At 42.7% G+C, this 18,880-nt stretch overlaps 1 long non-coding RNA gene across 3 annotated transcripts in view; it reads right to left on the reverse strand.

The window, feature by feature from the left end:
- LOC103547921 (uncharacterized) overlaps window positions 1-18,880 on the reverse strand; it is a 73,369-nt gene that overhangs the window by 36,687 nt on the left and 17,802 nt on the right. The window lies entirely within an intron of this gene.

Consider the following 18,880-nt stretch of genomic DNA (forward strand, 5'->3'; position numbering starts at 1 on the left):
GCTATGCCATATGTATAAATACATATATAAACTAATTTTCTGTCTCTATTTTATATAGGATATGCTGGTGATAATTAACTTTACCACACAGTCTATATATTATCAAACATTGATATGGGATCATGTCAGAACTGAAGAAGAAATGGACACCATCGAGAGATCCTGAATGTGGAGATGAACACAATAACTGATGAGACTGATGTATGCCCCTTGGGGTAAGGGGAGAGCATTTTAAATTATACGAGGTACAGTTGCATTAGGTTGTATGGGAGAATTTTTTTCTTTTGGGTGTAAATATAGAAAAAAGGAGGTAGGTCGATTTTGGATCACCAAAGGGATGAATCGTAGTAGTTTTGGTTTGTTTTTTTGGCTACCTGGCATCTGAATCTCCTTCCTATGTATGGAGATTTTCCAGTCTTAAGAGTTTTGTTGATGGGAAGAGCCCATCTCTCACTATAAAAGCTGAAATACTTGTTTTCCCAGACTCCTTCACTGCTAGGGAATAGCAGATGACCTAAGTTCTCCAAGAAGACACACCTTACCCCGAACATTAAATGGGAAGTTGGTGACGCTAAAGAGCAGAGACCACAGACAATGCGCCATATCTGCAGGCAGGGCAGGAGGGCAGCAATCCTGAGTTTCTGTGAGCTAGTGGTGCCAACTAGCATCCAGTGTCCCATGCCAGCAGCATCAGCCAGCAGGCATTACTATCTCCACCAGACCGGCTTCGTAACATATTTCCACTTTGGTCCTGGCAGCTGCCTGGCCTTGCTTGTTCCTACGCATTTTCCTTTCTCAAGATTCTGTCAGCCATCCAATATGCTTTCAGTAAATTCCTTTTCTGCTTAAGTATGCAATTAAATGTGTAGTTGGTTTCTGTTGTTGTAAACTAAGAACCCTGACTGATACAGGTGGATATTATCTCATTTCTGGAAACTGAAACATTAGGGAGGTTAAGTGACCCAGAAAATAAGACATAACCAAGGAGTGGTAGGGCGGGGTTTGGATCCAGGCCCATTCCTCTCTCTCGTCTGTGCTCTTTCCACTTTAGCACACTGCAATATCCAGAACTGAAATGTTTCCCTCCATGAAGGAAAACTGCTCAAATCAAAGATTCTGTTAAATTAATATAGAGAAAAGTCATGCACAACATTTTAATGGAAGATTAGAAAAAGTCATTTTTTTCCAGCAACATTTCCCAAATTCTGCTTATCAGAATCAACCACCAGAGTGGAAAGCCCTGGAATGCAATACTTCCATCCTCTTCAAAACAAAATCTGTTTCCTTTTTCTGCCAGAGCATGCCAGAAAAAAATGTCGTTCCTAAGAAAGCTAAGAAGAAGTCAAAGGACAGTATCTTTTTTCCTCCTGCAATAAAGTGGAAGTAATCTTTTGAATAATTAATTGACTAAAGGGATATAACTCCAGGGAGACTTGGGTTCCTGTCTATCATTAAACAATTGTGGGCGGTGCACAAACTCCAAATCAACAAGGCCAGCCCTTTCGTAAGAACACGGAGTTGGCTCAAAGACCGTTTTTGATTAGAACACCACCCTGCCTCTTCCTCTCAGAGATCGTTGGACTGATCATATCTTGCACACAGTGGGTACCCAATAAACACTTACAGAGTAAATGCATCTTCACCATTCCTATACTAAGAGTTCAAAGCCGTCTACCTGGAGTTCAGATCCTAACTAGATGGAGGATCTGAAAAATAGAAAGTATCTCCATATTTTTGAGGCTACAGTGTTTTCTTTCATGCACTTTTGTTAATGCCCCAAATTCCATTCCCTGATGTTGTTAGTGCTGAAGAAGATGAGCTGGATGCAAATTAAGCATGACCAACAGGGCCAGACTTTCATTCTAAAGGATCCCTAGAAAAGCAGAGAGTTCCACGGGACAGGAATGAAAAGCTCTGCTGAGAAGGGAGGGTGTTTTCAGCCACTGACACCTGCTCTCAAAGAACATACACTAAGAGAATTAGACATGCTATTTTCTTTTTGTTTGTTTGTTTGTTTTTTTGAGGAAGATGAGCCCTGAGCTAACATCTGCTGCCAATCTTCCTCTTTTTGCTGAGGAAGACTGGCCCTGAGCTAACATCTGTGCCCATCTTCCTCTACTTTCTATGTGGGATGCCTACCACAGCATGGCTTGCCAAACAGTGCCATGTCTGCACTTGAGATCCAAACCAGTGAACCCCAGGCCGCCGAAACAGAATGTGCACACTTAACCGCTGCGCCACCAGGCCAGCCCAGACATGCTATTTTCTTATCCCTGAACTAAAAAGAAAGGCAAGATGAAGCATTCTCAGTGTCTGGGATTCCCATCTACCTACACTGGGAAACCATCTATGTCAGATAAATATTTTCATCCCCTCCAGGACCAATATGCAATGATTCTGAAGATAAACCTAACACATACCCTGCACCACAAGCTCCCACTCTTGTTTCTTATCTTTAAAAAAAATCTTTACCCTGAGGCAGGGGCAGACAGAATAACGCCTTCCACACCCTCACTGCCATGTCTTCATCCTCACCCTTGGATCCTCTGAATACATTACCTTACCTGGCAAAAGAGAGTCTGCAGATGTGACGAAAGTTAAGGACCTCAAAATTAAGGAGATTATCCTGGATTATCTGTGGGGCCCATCTGATATCACATCAGTCCTTAAAAGCAGAGAAACTTTCCTCGTTGAGTTAGAGAGAAGAGAGGGGAGAAGGAGAGACTGGAAGGGTGAGGGGGATTCAAACTACCATGGCTGGCTTGGAGGGTGGAGGAAGTGGGCCATGAGTCAAGGAATGTAGGTGGTCTATAGAACAGCCCTCTCTGGGGGGCCGGGCCGGCCCAGTGGCACAGCGGTTAAGTTCACACGTTCCACTTCGGAGGCCTGGGGTTCGCCAGTTCAGATCCCAGGTGCAGACATGGCACCACTTGTCAAGCCATGCTGTGGTAGGCGTCCCACATACAAAGTAGAGGAAGATGGGCACGGATGTTAGCTCAGGGCCAGGCTTCCTCAGGAAAAATAAATAAATAAATAAAAGAGGAGGATTGGCAGCAGTTAGCTCAGGGTTAATATTCCTCAAAAAAAAATAAATAAGCAAAATTAAAAAATAAAAGGGGCAATGTTGTAGTTTAAAAAACGTTTTTTTAAAAAAAGATAGCCCTCTCTGACAGCCAGCAAGGAATTGGGGATCACAGTCCTACAACAGCAAGGAACTAAATTTTGCCAACAACCCAGATGGGCAAGGAAACAGGTCCTCCCCAAGAGCCTCTAGAAAGGAACACAGCCTGTGGGTGCCCGGATGTTAGCCCTGTGAGACCATGTCAGACTTCTGACCTACAGAACAGTAACGGGAGATAGTACGTTTGTGTTGTTTAAGCAGATAAATTTGTGTTAATTTGTTACGACGGCAATAGAAAACTAGTACAAGACGTAAGCCTCCACCTGAGAGTTAATTATTCTCCGTCGGTTCAAGCTCACTTTAGAAACAAGTATACAGGCAAGCTGAGGGGAGCGAGCCTGCTTCTGTTGTTGCTATTGTTTGTTTTCTCACTCGTTTTCCTGACCGGCTATGAAAGTCCCTGCCTGTCTCTCTGGAGTGACTGCTAGCATCTTTCCTGTGTGAAATTCCTCCGGAATGAGTGTGCCATTGGCTTTGGTCGTGGGCGGGTCGGTGTCTGAGCTCGTAAAGAAGGCAGTTTCTCCTCTGTGAATCACAGAATGTAGGAGCAAGCTAGAGGCCTTGAGGTCATCTAGTCCAATCTTATTTGGTGAAGGAAACAGATGCCCAGAGAGTTAAAATGACTTCCCTGAGAACCCACAGTGATCTATTTCAGAGCTGGGACTCTAAACCTGGCCTTTCAGTTCCCAGCTCAGGACTTGGTTTCCACCACACTGTTGGTTCTCAGCCCTGGATGTGCGTAGAATCACGGAGGTGGGGGGAGGGGGAATTTTTAAAAAACACTGATGCCAGGCCCCCACCCTGGAGATTCTGATTCAGTTGATCTGGGGTGAGGCTCAAATCAGCATTATTTTTTAAAAGCTCTCCTATTCTATTGTGCTTTATACCGGAGCTCTGAATTTTGGCCTGCTCTCAGCACACGCTGAATTCTGCTTAATTCGTGATAATTAACATCCAATATAACAAACAGACCAACACCCGGTTTATTCCTGGTTAGTACAGGCTTTATTAGATGCAAAGTAAAAGCAAAATATTTCAGTGGATCTCCAAGAATTCTCTAAAAGAAATTGTCTTTTTCCCTGTGCTTGTTTATCTTGCGAGAGAGAACCTTTTGCCACTTAGAATCTCTGACATGTGATTCCATTTCCTGCCCTAGGTCCACGCTGTCAATGTCTCTTTGTCCTCTCCATGCCTCCAGGGACTAAAGTCCTGCCCCAAACCCTGGTCCCAAGGATTGACAGCCCTCTCCCTGCTGCTCGCCACCTGCCTGCCTGAACCACTGTCGGCCTGCCTTGGGCGCCCTCCACAGTGCACTTGGCCTACAGAGGTCTCTGCCTTTCAGCAGCAGCCGTGGTCTTCCTCCCCTGAAAGTCGGCTACCGAGACCTGCCCCACGCTAACGCGGGGTTGTTGGTGCCCTCAAAAGTGGTGATTGTGCACAGGAAAGACTATTTGCAGATGCTTTGATTTGTAAGATGAATATTTGGTTTATTAAAGTTAAATTTAAAAGCCCCATATTTTTAGCATAAACCTTCATATTCCAGTTATTAATCAAGCAAAATTCAACAATCACTTTTAAGGAACACCTCCACAAATTAATTAAATGCCCTTAAATATTTTTAAACTGCCTGTAGAGTCAGTATATTTTATTTTTCTTTTTAATTTTTCTTCTGATTAATAAGACTTTCCATTTGGCTCTCAAGTCACTGTAATGTCATAATGCCAATTCATCAGCGCCTTCATGCCTAATGGAATTATGTTGTACACTGTGGCACTTTACTGCATGATTTGAGTTGACCAAATTCTGTATTCTTCTCATCTTTTCCTTGCTTGGCAGGGACATAACTTGCAAGTTTTTAAATGGGCGCCCTTGGATTCCACATAGCTCTCCTGGTTTTGTTTCACTCCACAGTCACTAGGCTTTGCCCTACTGACCCCCAGTATATGTTAATAGCAGCCCCACACCAATGCCTGTCTTATCCCCAGTTTCTAACCCTCCTGTGGCCTGTCTAACATCCCTACCTAGACCAAGATCCAGTGCTGAGACCTGACCTGCACTGCTGCTCTTGTCTTTTCCCCTTCCTGAATGGCTTCTCCCTCTTTTCTACTCATCCTTCAAGGTTCAGCTCAAATCCTACCTTCCTTCACCACAGCCCGTGAGGATTTCTCTCTCCACACAGGTATTGCCCATTGTTGATGCTATTCATTTTATATTATCTTGCGCATCATATTACTGCTAGTTAATTTTTCCTTTTTTTTTTTTTCGGCTTCTCTCACCTAGATTAGAAACTCTTAGAAGGCAAGAGGTGTGTTTTAGAGTATTTGTAGCCCAGCTATGGCCTAGCATGGTGCCCTGGGCGTGACAACAGCTCAGTATGAGGTGATTGAGAGGTTGACTTCTATAGCATGTCACTCCCAGAAGGCATGTCTAAGTTCTGCGCCTGCTCCACACGCTGCGGGTAGTCAACGATAGTTGAGCAATATTAATCCAAACTAACCACTTGAGGTTTATGGCACACCCTATCAGGAGACAGCATGTAACTCTGCTTCTCAGCTTGCTTGATGCAGATTTACTGACTTCAACCAGCTAGTAAATTCCAGAGGAGTGACATCTGGTACAGATTTTCCATCCTGAAATTACAATGCCTATAGTTGTTGAAACACTTCTATTGAAAAATGTCTTCCTGTGTGCTTCACTCCCACTAAAAAGAAAATGCTGAATAATACGTTTCGGCACGTCTTACTTACCAAGCAATGAATATGTGCGAAGAGACAGGGAAGGAGAGAAGCAGCGGCTCATAAAAAGTCTTCTGTAAGGTTTGGTTGTGTCAAGACTTCACAGGAAGACAGATCTTATTTTTATCAGAACTAAGTTTCAGTTTCTTGATATACATGGAAGAGCAAAAGGGTATCAGTAGTTCCCTCTACCCAGAAGAAGGAAATAGGAGAAACTGTCCACACAACAAATAAACCAAGTGTACCTCCAAACCCCCAGAAACATGTCTGATTTACTGCGGGAACCGGGGGAGTTTCCCAACTCAACTATTGGTCTGGCGTTTTTAATTGAAAGCAGTTGCCCTCTCCCCACCCAGCCTTGAGTGTGAGTCATCATCTGTCCCCCAGGCCAAGTGTTTGACAAAATACTCTCCATCACCATGGCAACAGCCCAGCATCTGCCCTCACTTAGGTGTGGTTAGACTAAGTGCTACAGCTTTTTTTGTTGGTATCTGTTTGACTAGTTATGAATTTGAAACATTAATCACAGGAAGAGGCCATTTGGCACACAAGAGTACAAGAAGGAAATAGAAAAGAGGGAGGTCCAAAATAGCACAATTAACTTTTTGTTAACAGCTTACTCTTCAGTATATGTCTTTGCTGTGAGTTTAGTTACAGACAGCACTGAACTACCTGAGGACGAAGGGAAATAGAGATAATGATAATTACTGAAATCTTACTATGAGGCACCCTTAATCCTTACGGCATCACTTATTATTATTCCCATTTCACTGATGAAGAAACTGAGATGCCCAGAGTTTAGGATTACGCAACTGGTAAGTAACAGAGCCGGGATTCAAACTCAGACTGTCTGATTCCAAGGACCTACACTTTTAACTGCTGTATCTGCTTACCTCAGGTTATAGGAGAGGAAGATCTTCACAAGTTGTTTGGTTGGGATTTTTGTTTGCTTTTAGCCACTAAAGTTAAATTATATCAAGGCTTTAAAGACTAAAACAGGATGGGGGCCTGCCCGGTGGCGCAGCGGTTAAGTTCGCACGTTCTGCCTCTCAGCAGCCCGGGGTTTGCCAGTTTGAATCCTGGGTGCAGACATGGCACCGCTTGACAGGTGTCCCACATATAAAGTAGAGGAAGATGGGCATGGATGTTAGCTCAGGGCCAGGCTTCCTCAGCAAAAAAGAGGAGGATTGGCAGTAGTTAGCTCAGGGCTAATCTTCCTCAAAAAAAAAAAAAAAATTAATTAAAAAAAAAAAGACTAAAACAGGATGGATTTCTAACTTGACATTAACTACTAAGTAAGCAAAAACCAAAGAAGTGGTGTAGCAGAGATCTGGCCGCTAGAACGGATATGCTCCACTCACAGATACAACAGAGACGGTTCTGTGTTTGGTGCCAATCGACCCAAATTCCACCTCACATCTGGTAGCCTCACCCACTTTCACAGCCACAGATTCTGCCCTCTGTGGCCAAGCATCTCACAAATCCCACCCCTCCTCACAAGGGGAGCTCTGCTGGGGGTGGATCAGCACAAGTCGACCACCATTACTGGAAACACAATTCACAGAACCTGTCCTACCGACAGAGGGCCATCAAGGACACCCAGGACAGCCTTATGCCCCACAGAAACGTCCTCCTTTGCCAGGATTCCCCATCAGCTGCTTGAATTGCTTGAACTTTGCAGGGCTATTAACTCTGGGTCCAGAGCCGGTGAGACTCAAGATGCAAAAGGAGGCAATGACCACATGCATTGAACACACATGTAAGAGTGGAGGTTTGGTTGAACTTAAATTCAAAAGCAAACCAAGAATTAAATTTAACCACTTTTTTAGGCACTTTTTTAGTGATTTAAGTATTCTGTCACTGTTGGCTAGCAATTTTCTTAGGTCTAATTCGGGTCATTAACGGTAACATGAAGTTTCTCTGGGCTCACAGCATTATGCTGTGTCACGATGCAAAATTGTTGTGCCACAATAAACAAGTGTGCTAGGCCTTGTCACCATGTTGGGCCTGCCTCGGAGAGGTCAGCAAGATGCGATTGCCAGAAATTAGTCTCATCATCAGTGGGCAGATCCTGCAGCTGGACCCCCTGGGCTCACCCCCCACCTCTGCTGTTTACTAGCTGTGAGACTGGGCAAGTTACTTTACTTCTCTGTCCCTCAGTTTCCTTACTCAGTAACAGTTCCCACCTCCTCAGGTTGTAGTGAGGATCAAAGAAACTAATTCGTGGGTAAGGAATTCGCCATTCAGTTGAGCTTACTGTATGTCCACCTGAGCTCAGCCTACCCTCTGAAATATGGTATGTGGGAGCTGTCAGTTTGCTTGCTAGCTTGTATGTCACTATACAAAAAGCCTTATTTATCTAATTTGCCTCTATTTTGATCATGTTCAGTTTTGTACCATATTTACAAAGGGGCCTCACCAGAAATGTTGGGCCCCTAACAGGGTGAAGTCAAGCACAATCACTTTTTTAAAGTAATTCTGATCATAGTCCCAATGAAGCACCTGGATCAAATTCAAAAGTTGAGTCAGATGGAGTTCAGAAAAACAAACCATAAAGCCACCTTGTTTGCTATGAGTCCACTAATGCAAGAACGGCCAGTTCTGAGGAACTGGACTGTCTCCATTGTTTTAATTTACAAAAAAAAGAGCTGTGTAGACTGCCATCAACCTCCCCACGTTCCCTTAGAAATTTCTAAAAGGAAGGTGTCTAGGAATAACAATCTGGGGGAGAGGACACAGGTATTTATCTTACAGCTTCACTTGTGAGAGCAAAAAATATTATCTTACTTAGATTGCATATTTACTTGGGGGGAGTCTTTGTGGGAGGTACTTATGAGGAGAAGGAGGGGCAGAAGTCCTCCAAACTGCCCCTTGGTTACAGCCACTTCTCTCACTCCCCACTCAGTGACAGGAGTGTCTAGTTACATCAAGGATTTACATTAATTATGTTTTAAGAGTTTTTTGATAATTTCTTATATTCCCCCCCACTTCCCCAATGAGATAAATGAGGCACCCTGGAGTGTTTTGAAACTAGGCTTTGTCTAGATGAATTAGAAAAGGGAAAAGGCAAGCTATAGAAATCCTATGTGACCAAAACCATTTTTAAAAGACAGCGTGGATGATCAAACACGTACAGGCTGCAAATTCACAACCTCTGGCCACTAACGGCACCCCTGCACCTTTGCTTCTGACCTTCAAAGGTCTGGCAACCTTGGAAGACTCGTGATAGTAAGATCACGCTCCATGATTACTCTTGGGTGCCCACTGTCCCCACTTTTACATGCTCATCATCTCATTTCATCCCCTACAACAACACTATGATTTAGGGCCTTAGTACTATGTCAATCTACAGATGAGAAAACTGAGTCGTGAAGAGTTTGAGTAACTTACCCAAGGTCGCACAGCAAGCGGGCAGCCATGCACTCTAGCTGAGGGGTGGGACTCCATTGGCACCTCAGCTCTAACGTCCTGGGATTCCATTGAGCCCATCCCTCAGACTAGGGGTACTAATATATCCAAATTCAGTGTGGTCACATGTTGACCACTCAAAATACAAAATTTATTTAATTCTTCTCCTTTAGTGAAGGACAGCTAGAGTTTTGCCAACAAATATCTAAAAACAGCAATTTAAGAAGCCACTGTGAAACAATTCCGCGCCATGGATTCAAATGTATGAGCTTGCAAAATCTGGCAAAAAAAGAGTGTTATGAGCGATGCCAAACATAAGCAAAGAGCAAGGGGAAAGGGAAAGCATGGAGGACTATTGGATTTTTGTTTTCCCATGATAGTAGCGAGAACTAGAGTTTGTAAAAGGGATGGAAAAAACTGGATGGGCTTTTACCAGAGCCAGTTTCAATTTTTTTTAAATTACTTAAAACAGTTATAGTTACCAAGCAACTGTAACGTAGTTACTACACCAGTGGTGACAATACAGTACACACACACATGATCTTTCCAACGAATGGTCCCTGACTCATTTTCACCAGTCCCCAATACCACTGTTCACAGATCTGCAGCAACTGTGATATCATCATTTCTTTCAGTGAGCCAGGGAAAGAAAGAGTGTGAGTGTGGAGTGTGTTTGTGTGTGTAAGTGAGAACGGGGCAGGGCAGCTAGAAAGGGAGTCAGTTGGTCTTGATCAATTCCCCCAGCAGCAGGCTTAGTCCGATTAGCTTAAGACACTGTTAAATTTTAACAAAATCATTGTGTATTTGTGGGGAACTGATTCAAGACTGACCAGCTTCTACCACAAGGTAGTGGCGTGCAATGGTGCACAGGCTCTGGCATCAGACTGTCAGGTTTGCATTCCAAATTTTTTATTTACTAGCTTTGTTTTCTTGAATCAGTTGCCTAACCTAGATAAGTGTCAATTCCCCCATCTGTAAATTGGGGATAATAATAGACCCTATAGGGTAGGGTAGGGTTATTGTGAGGATTAAATGAGTTAAAACAGATTAAGTGTTAGGACCAGTGGATGGCACATAATTAGTACTCAACAAACGCCACCTTTATTATTACCATCTTTCGCAATGACAATCATAAGTAACTCAAAAATGCTGACCCTGTCGACCAGTGATTCTCAACAAGGATGATGTCATCTCTAGAAAGTGTCTGGAAACTTACAAGAGTTCTTTTTTGGTTATCACAGTGGTTGGCAGGCGCTGCCGGCACTCGGTGGGTAGGGTTAGGGTTAGACACTACATGTTGTACAGTCCATAGGTCAGTGCAATGGTGAATTGCCTCATGTCCTACACAACTTTACGTATCCTCTCAGTCTCCATATAGGTAAAAACTTGGTTTATGATTATCTGAACCTGGAGCCCAATTCCATTTTACATATAAATACAAAGCTTTTTTTGCACAGCTTGAATATTACTGAATTTTCCATGAATGTAACTATCAAGGAAATCAAGGGAAGCTAAACTTGACATTGTTCAGAGCCTTCTCAAGAATTGTTCACATTTTGCAAAATTAGATGACTAACAACAAATCTGAGTCACCAACATGCCTATATCAGCCAGTATTTGTGGCTATTGCAATCACAGTGATTCCATGCGTACTTGCAAGATTCCTATTGCATCATTATGTCTTCTAGGAAGCTACGCCTGAGCAATTACTTATTGGAGTTGATAGCATTTTATTATAAATCACTTCTCTTTTATTTCTCCTTTACATGACTGCTTGGGCATTAGATTGGTTTTTTAAGATATGCGAATAGATGTTATATTATCCATGAATTTTGTTTCAGGAGAGCAAAGAGAGCATTACAAAGTATTTGTTATAAAACTGGATGTTGGACCACAAGTGATGGAAGGACCATACTCACAGAGCCCATAATTAAAAGGGAATTCATTAACTGCCAGATTACGCAAACAACAAATTCTTTAATTAATCACATAGATGTTAGATATGTCAACTATGTTGGTACCTGATGTGTCAGACTGAATAATGTCCCCCCGCCAAAGATGTCCATGTCCTAATCCCCAGAACCTATGAAGATATTAGATAACATGGCAAAGGGGAATTAAAGTTACTGAAACAGCTGACCTTAAGCTGGGAATTATCCAGGTGTGCCCAATATAGTTACAGGAGTCCTCAGAAGTGGAAGAGGGAGGTAGAAGAGGGGAGAGTCAGAGAAAGATATAGTTATGAAAGAAAGGTACAGAGACATTCAATGTTGCTAGCTTTGAAGATGGAAGAAGGGGGCCAAGAGCCAAGGAATGTGGGTGACCTCTAGAAGCTGGAAAGGGAAAAAACAAATTATCCCATGGAGTCTCCAGAAAGTAAAACAGCCCTGCCGACACCTTGATTTTAGCCCAGAGAGACCCATGCCGGGCTTCTAATCGACAGATCTATAAGATAACAATACATTTGTGTTGTTTAAACTGCTAAATTTGTGTTAATTTGTTACAGCAGCAATAGAGAACCAATATACCTGAAAATGCGAAACAGTATTGAATGAAAAAAGCAGAATTCAGAATCCACACACAGAGCCTGCAACCGGGTTCACGTTTCGATGGGCAGATGGAGAGTGTGGAGCCAGTACTGCGGTGACTCAACACGGACGAGCTGGACCAGTGAGCAAGGGTCCGGACACCCTGCTGTGAGGCCTGGCTCCACGACAGACTTGCTGTGTGAAGTTATGAGAACCAGTCATCTTTCTGGGCCAAGAGTGTTCTCATTTAGATGACAAATATTTACAGAGCAGCTGCTACTGACCAGGGTCTGTGCTGGCCTGTATGGAGTCAAAGAACACGACGTTGTCCTCGGTCTCAAGGAGATTTTCAGTCACTCTGAAGAGAAAGGAGTGACTAGATGCTCTCTGAGGTCTCATTCAACTTTAACAGTCTATGAGTCTGTGAGTCTAAATAAAATTTAATGCTTACTACCTTTAATGTACATGTGTGAGATTGCCCGAGTTCATAAATTCTTTTAGATTGCAGGAAGCAGTTATGTGAAGTTAGATCATCGAAAAACTTTCTCTAAAACAGTAAAAGGAATCACAATCTCAATTTACCTCAATTCAAAGCATCTCCATTAAACTTTCCCTTTTTTCCAAATTAAAGTATAAGTATTGCTACTACTTTCAATTCCATTTAATTTTAATTCAGTGCCCAACCCCCCAAAAAACAAAAAACCAGGAGCATCTATTAGCACTCTCTTCTCTTGGTAGTAATTACTTATTTTACAATATCGGCACTACTGTTATGTTACCTTTAATTTACATGTATAGAGACAATTTTACATGAGTACATTTTAAGACAAATTTGAGGTTCTTAAAAATAAGAGGAATAATCTAAACGAAGGGAAAAAGGAGTAGGGAGGAGAGTGAACTATAAGGAATAAAGCAGCTCAGATGAGGTAGGAAACAAAAATGTAATTCTGGTGGACAGAATTAGGAAGAAAGCTGAAAGACAATACAAAAGTTAAAAAAAATTGTTTTAAGAAAAGGAAGAGAAATGTGGTAGGAAAATAGCAGGGAGGAAAGTGAGTCATCTCCCCTTTCTGTCTGTAGCTTCACTGTTTCATTCCTGCCCCACATCCCCCACGCAGAGCTACACCCCTGGTCACCATGCCCTCTGGCTTCCTTTTGAATCGTGCAGAAGGTGCGTGAGTCACAAGGTTCCGCGGGCCTCTGATGCCCCCTGCAGGTCCGCAAGGCAACTTGCTGTCCCCTTTTCTTTTACATGTGACTTACCAGACCAATCTTCACCTTTACTTAGAAACCTGGGTCCAGCAGTGAGAGAGTAACAACAGGTTTCAACAAGTGTATGTTTCTGGGAATGATATTGACATTATGCTTTGGCATTCCCCATATTAAAGAAACGAGAGATTGCACCATGATTTATAAAAGATTTGTGGTGTAGTGTGCTGTGATTTAATTAAAATGCATGAACCTTGTAAGATAGACTGGGTTTGAATTCCTGCTCCATAACTTACTAACTGCGTGATCCTCAGAAAGTTCATTAATCTCTCAGAGCTGTTTCCTCACCTTTAAAATGGACATGTCAAGACAGACCTTATAGGGCACTGTGAGAATTAAATGAGATATTATGGGTAGAAAGTGCTTCATTCAGTATCTAGTACCTGGTGCTCCTCAATAAGTGGTAGCTTTTATTACCTCATTCCAAAGAGAAAAAACATAGTTAAGAGTTCTCTATTCCTTGTGGTATCAGAAACCAAGGAAATATAAACAAGTCTTAAGTTCTTTACTCCCTCTGTCTCTGCCTGTTCCTCCATGCTGAAGACGGTTGCAGTCTCTGTGCTTTCTGCTCTGGGGTGAGAAATTCCACAGGTGGATCTCACACTTCTTGCAGCTGCCAGCTCCCCGGTGAGAAGCGCTATCCTCAGTGTGACTCATTTTCCAGGACGATCCTTACAACTCATAGTACTTTTATTCCAGCAGCCCTAGAAACTTGGCAGAGCATTCACTTATAAACTTTTTACACAGCAGATTCCTATGCCTTGGAACCTGCTTCCTCTGACCTTAATCCCACTCAGGGGAGGACGCAGATACCACTCTTCAGCTGTTTTTAATGTGTCTGCTGTACAGTACTACCTGGCAGAGTACTCAAAAAGCAACAATCCTAAAGCTATCTCCTCTGCTACTCCATAACATTTGATGGTGACAGGCTCTAGCAAGTCCAGGTTTCAAGGAGAGCCAGGACGGATATTCCTGGTGCTAATTTCTGAGCTACTTTGAATCATTAAACATACTTCATGGTCCACTAGGCACGTTTCCCACCATGGATGTAAGAACTGGAGAAAGAGGGGGAAGTGTCTTACCCCTCTTTTTAGAGAAGAGGAAGCAGTCCCCAAGATCTCATTTTATGTATCCGTTGGCTCTTTCATATCCAATTTGGAAACCAAAATGGTTAAATAATAGAGCAATCTATCACTAAGTTTCGAATTTCTTCTAAGCCCCTAATAAGACAGTAGTCATCAGTTAAAGGTACAAACTATTAGGTATTGAGATAGACATAACTTATTACCTTATTGAGGAAATTAGCCTGAAAGTATATTAGGAAATAAAGATGTATAAAATCTTCCTAATTACTCAAAGGATGTTTATAATAGCCAAAAATTTTATCTACTGACCACAAATTCAGAAGAATCAAGATAAAAGTAAATGGAAGAAATAGATAATTTTCTAAATACGTTTATGGTAGGTAGACCATAATACCCATGTCTTGGGGCCGGTCCAGTGACATGGTGGTTAGGTTCACGTACTCCATGTTGGGGACCCAGGGTTCACTATTTCAGGTTCCAGGCACGAACCTACACACCACTCATCAAGCCATGCCGTGGTAGCATCCCACATGCAAAACAGAGGAAGCCTGGCACAGATGTTAACTCAGGGCCAATTTTCCTCACACACACACACACACACACAAATCTACATCTTAGTCCCCGGAATCTGTGAACATGTTACCTCACATGGCAAAATGGACTTTGCCAAATGCAATCAAGTTAAGGATCTTGAAATGAAGAGATTATTCTGGATTGTCTGGTGGGCCCAACGTAATCACAAGGGTGCTTAAATGTGGAAGAGGGAGGCAGAAGAGTCAAAGGAGATATGATAACAGAAGCAGGGGTTGCGGGGTCTGCCTGGTGGCACAGCGGTTAAGTGTGCATGTTCCACTTCTTGGTGGTCCAGGGTTCCCCGGTTCAGTTCCCAGGTGCAGACATGGTACCACTTGGCAAAAGCCATGCTGTGGTAGGCGTCCCATGTATAAAGTAAAGGAAGATGGACATGGATGTTATCTCAGGGCCAGTCTTCCTCAGCAAAAAGGGGAGGATTGGTAGTAGTTAGCTCAGGGCTAATCTTCCTCCAAAAAAAAAAATACATATATGTATATATATATATACTACAAAGCTATTGGGGCCAGCCTGGTGGCGCAGCAGTTAAGTGTGTACGCTCCGCACATTTCGATTTGGTGCCCAGGGTTTGCCAGTTCAGATCCCGGGTGCGGACATGGCACTGCTTGGCACGCCATGCTGTAGTAGGCGTCCCACATATAAAGTAGAGGAAGATGGGCATGGATGTTAGGTCAGGGCCAGTCTTCCTCAGCAAAAAGAGGAGGACTGGCAGTAGTTAGCTCAGGGCTAATCTTTCTCAAAAAAAAAAAAAAAAAGCAGCACTTGCAATGACACAATTGCTGGCTGGGGGCCCCAACCAAGCAATGAGGGCACCTCCCAGGGTCTGGAAAAGGCAAGGAAATGGACCCTCCTCTAAAACCTCCAGCCCTGCTGACACTTTGATTTTAGACCCACGAGACCCATTTCCAACTTCTGATCTCCAAAATGATGAGATAACAAATTTGTGTTATTTTAAGCCTCTAAGTTTGTGGTAATTTGTTACAGCAGCAATAGGAAGCTAATACACACTATTTTGGCTATTTCAGGTTAATGTACAGTTTTGGTGAGAACATATTGATCAAAATTGTCAACAAATTCCATGATGTTCCTTTTGTGTGCACTCAGTGGTATTATAAGGGATTTCAAAAGTAATAGAAGGAAAACTTTTTTTAAGAAATGGAAGGCAGAGTTACTACAGCCTAATTGCAAGGATTAAAGCCACAAACTTTACAGAACATATAGCTGCAAACAGTTCCACACAAAGACACAAAAAGAGGGTAATAAAAAGCCACAAGTCTGGTGTTTTTCCTAATGCATTTCTCCACAAGCCGGTAAGACATCAAAGTCATCAGCAGACTATTAACCTGCTTAAAGCCCACCTCTCCTCATACAGAATATCAGCTTAAAAACCCAGATTTACAGTTTCTCTGTAAATTAAAACAAAAAGCATGCATGCAATTGAAAAGCCAAAAAATGGCATGCATTTGAGAAGAATGTCTAATAAGCAAACAGATCTATAACATTGGTGTTGCTTCTCACTATCTATGAAAATCTTTATGCAGTATTTTTTTTTTTTTAGGAAGATTAGCCCTGAGCTAACTACTCTCAGTCCTCCTCTTTTTGCTGAGGAAGACTGGCCCTGAGCTAACATCCATGCCCATCTTCCTCTATTTTATACATGGGACGCCTACCACAGCATGGCTTTTTGCCAAGTGCTGCCATGTCCGCACCCAGGATCAGAACCAGTGAACCTCGCACCGCCAAAGCAGAAAGTGCGCACTTAATCACTGCACCACTGGGCTGGCCCCTTTATGTAGTATTATCTGAAGTATACGTAAGTCACAGTACGTTTTTCTCTGAATTAGCCCATATAATCAGAAAGCTATATACCTCTACTAAATTGTTTTGCCTCCTCTACTGGGTCTTCTCCGTTCCCCTTGAATTTCTTTCACTGAACCTCCATGCCATCAGCTTATGTTGAGAGACATTACACGGTGGAGCCCTCTGAGACTTTTTGTGTTCTTTACAATAAGGATGTCATTCACTGCATTATAGAGAATCCTCCCTATGAGAACCCCCGTGTAAATCCATGTCTTAAGGTCTCAGTACCAGAAACAAGTAAGCTGCTTCTAAGCAGAGGGTGGTTCTTCTTTTTAACTCTTATGGAAATATAACATACATGACATTACACATTTGTCAAAACCCATAGAACTATACAACATAAAGAGTGAACCCTAATGTAAACTATGGACTTTTAGTTAATGTACCGCTACCGGTTCATCAATTGTAACAAATGTGCCATGCTAATGCAAGACGTTAATGATAGGGGAAACTGTTTGGGGCAAAGAGGTATATGGGAACTCTCTGACTTTCTGCTCAATTTTTCTGTGAACCTAAAACTGGTCTAAAAAATAAAGTCTATTAAAAAAAAGAAAAAATATATATATATAAAACATACATACAGCAAAGTATACACACCTGTAGTAAAGGCGATTCTGGGAAGATGGAGGTGGTGTTGACAGCAGCGTGGGTTTTCAATCTCTCTGAATCCTCACATAAAAATAAAGAAGCAACTAGACAGCAAAACCAAAACCTTACGGACATTTATGATAAAACTAGATGATAAAGTATCCCCATGAACCCCAAAATATAAGCAAGTGGGAACAAATCAACAGTCACAAAACTCGCACAGTATCAGCATCAGTATAGGAAGAAGTAGGGGTAGTGTCTGACGGACCCGGGGACAGGAGAACTCCAAAACAGCGATAGGTACGGAAGGCACAGCTGAACCTGGACGAATTTTGCTCTCTCAATATTGAGTGAGTGTGAGGGGGCCCCAGTAAGGACTGAGGGGCTGGAGCAGTCTGGCCACTATGAACTCTCAGGACTTCCTTCCAGGACAGGGCTCCATGCTGGACGGAAAATGCAGGGCGTGGAATCAAAACTGAGCAGGACAGGGACAGGAGACAGGAGAAAAAGGTCCTGATCAGGGTCAGAGAGCAGAAATGTAACATTACCCCAAAACAGCAGAGGGAGCTCTGCAAAGTTAGAAAAGCTGTCTTCCCTCATTCTGCAAGTTCAGGAAAGCTACTTTTACATAAAACTGAGCAGCAGAAAAGGATTAGGTTGAATCCTCACAGTTATTACAATTAAAAAAAAGTAAGGAACAGAATAATATCCCTGCAAGCAATAAAGCATGCCAGAAGGACAGGTCCACAAACAAAACAGATCAAAACTGTAACCTATCATTTCAAAATAAGCTAAAAGACGTTAAGAATATAACATAAATCTTAGGTGCAGCTCAGTAGGTTTATACAAATGGATATATCCATGTAACTACTGCCCATTCCAAGAATTGGGGCATTACCAGCATCCTTGTACGTTCCCTTGTACTTTCTCTTTAACAATAAGCCCCTCCCCAAGGGTGGCACTATCTTGACTTCTACCATTTTAAATTAGTTTTGCCTTTTTTTTTTTTTTTTGAGGAAGATTAGCCCTGAGCTAACATCTGCTGCCAATTGTCCTCTTTTTGCTGAGGAAGACTGGCCCTGAGCTAACATCCATGCCCATCTTCCTCCACTTTATACGTGGGACGCCTACCACAGCATGGCGTGCCACGCGGTGCCGTGTCCGCACTCGGGATCCAACCCGGCGAACCCGGTCTGCCAAAGTGGAACATGCACACTCAACTGCTGCCGCACCGTCCGGCCCTAGTTTTGCCCGGTTTTGAGGGTCGTATAGAATTAAATCTACCCTTGAATGCTTGGCTTTTTTCACTCCACATTACGTTTGTGACATACACCAGGCTGTGTGAGGCATAGTCCATCCTTTATCATTGCAGTAAAGAAATTGTGAGTTTACCATATCTGCTGCCGATGAATGTTTGGGTTGCTTCCACTTCAGCGCTATTATAAAAGAAGCTATTATGGGCATTCTTTTCCTTATCTCTTTCACTAACTTCTGTTGGGTGTATCCCTAGGAGTGGAATTGCCGCATCATAGGGAATGCAGATGTTCAGCCTTAGCAGACACTGCCAGTTTTTCAGAGTGGTTTTACCAGTTTGCACTCTTACTAGCAGAGTGTGGTAAATCCGGTTGCTCCATA

Source organism: Equus przewalskii, unplaced genomic scaffold, assembly GCF_037783145.1.
Source record: "Equus przewalskii isolate Varuska unplaced genomic scaffold, EquPr2 ChrUn-10, whole genome shotgun sequence".
NCBI classification, from domain to species: domain Eukaryota; kingdom Metazoa; phylum Chordata; class Mammalia; order Perissodactyla; family Equidae; genus Equus; species Equus przewalskii.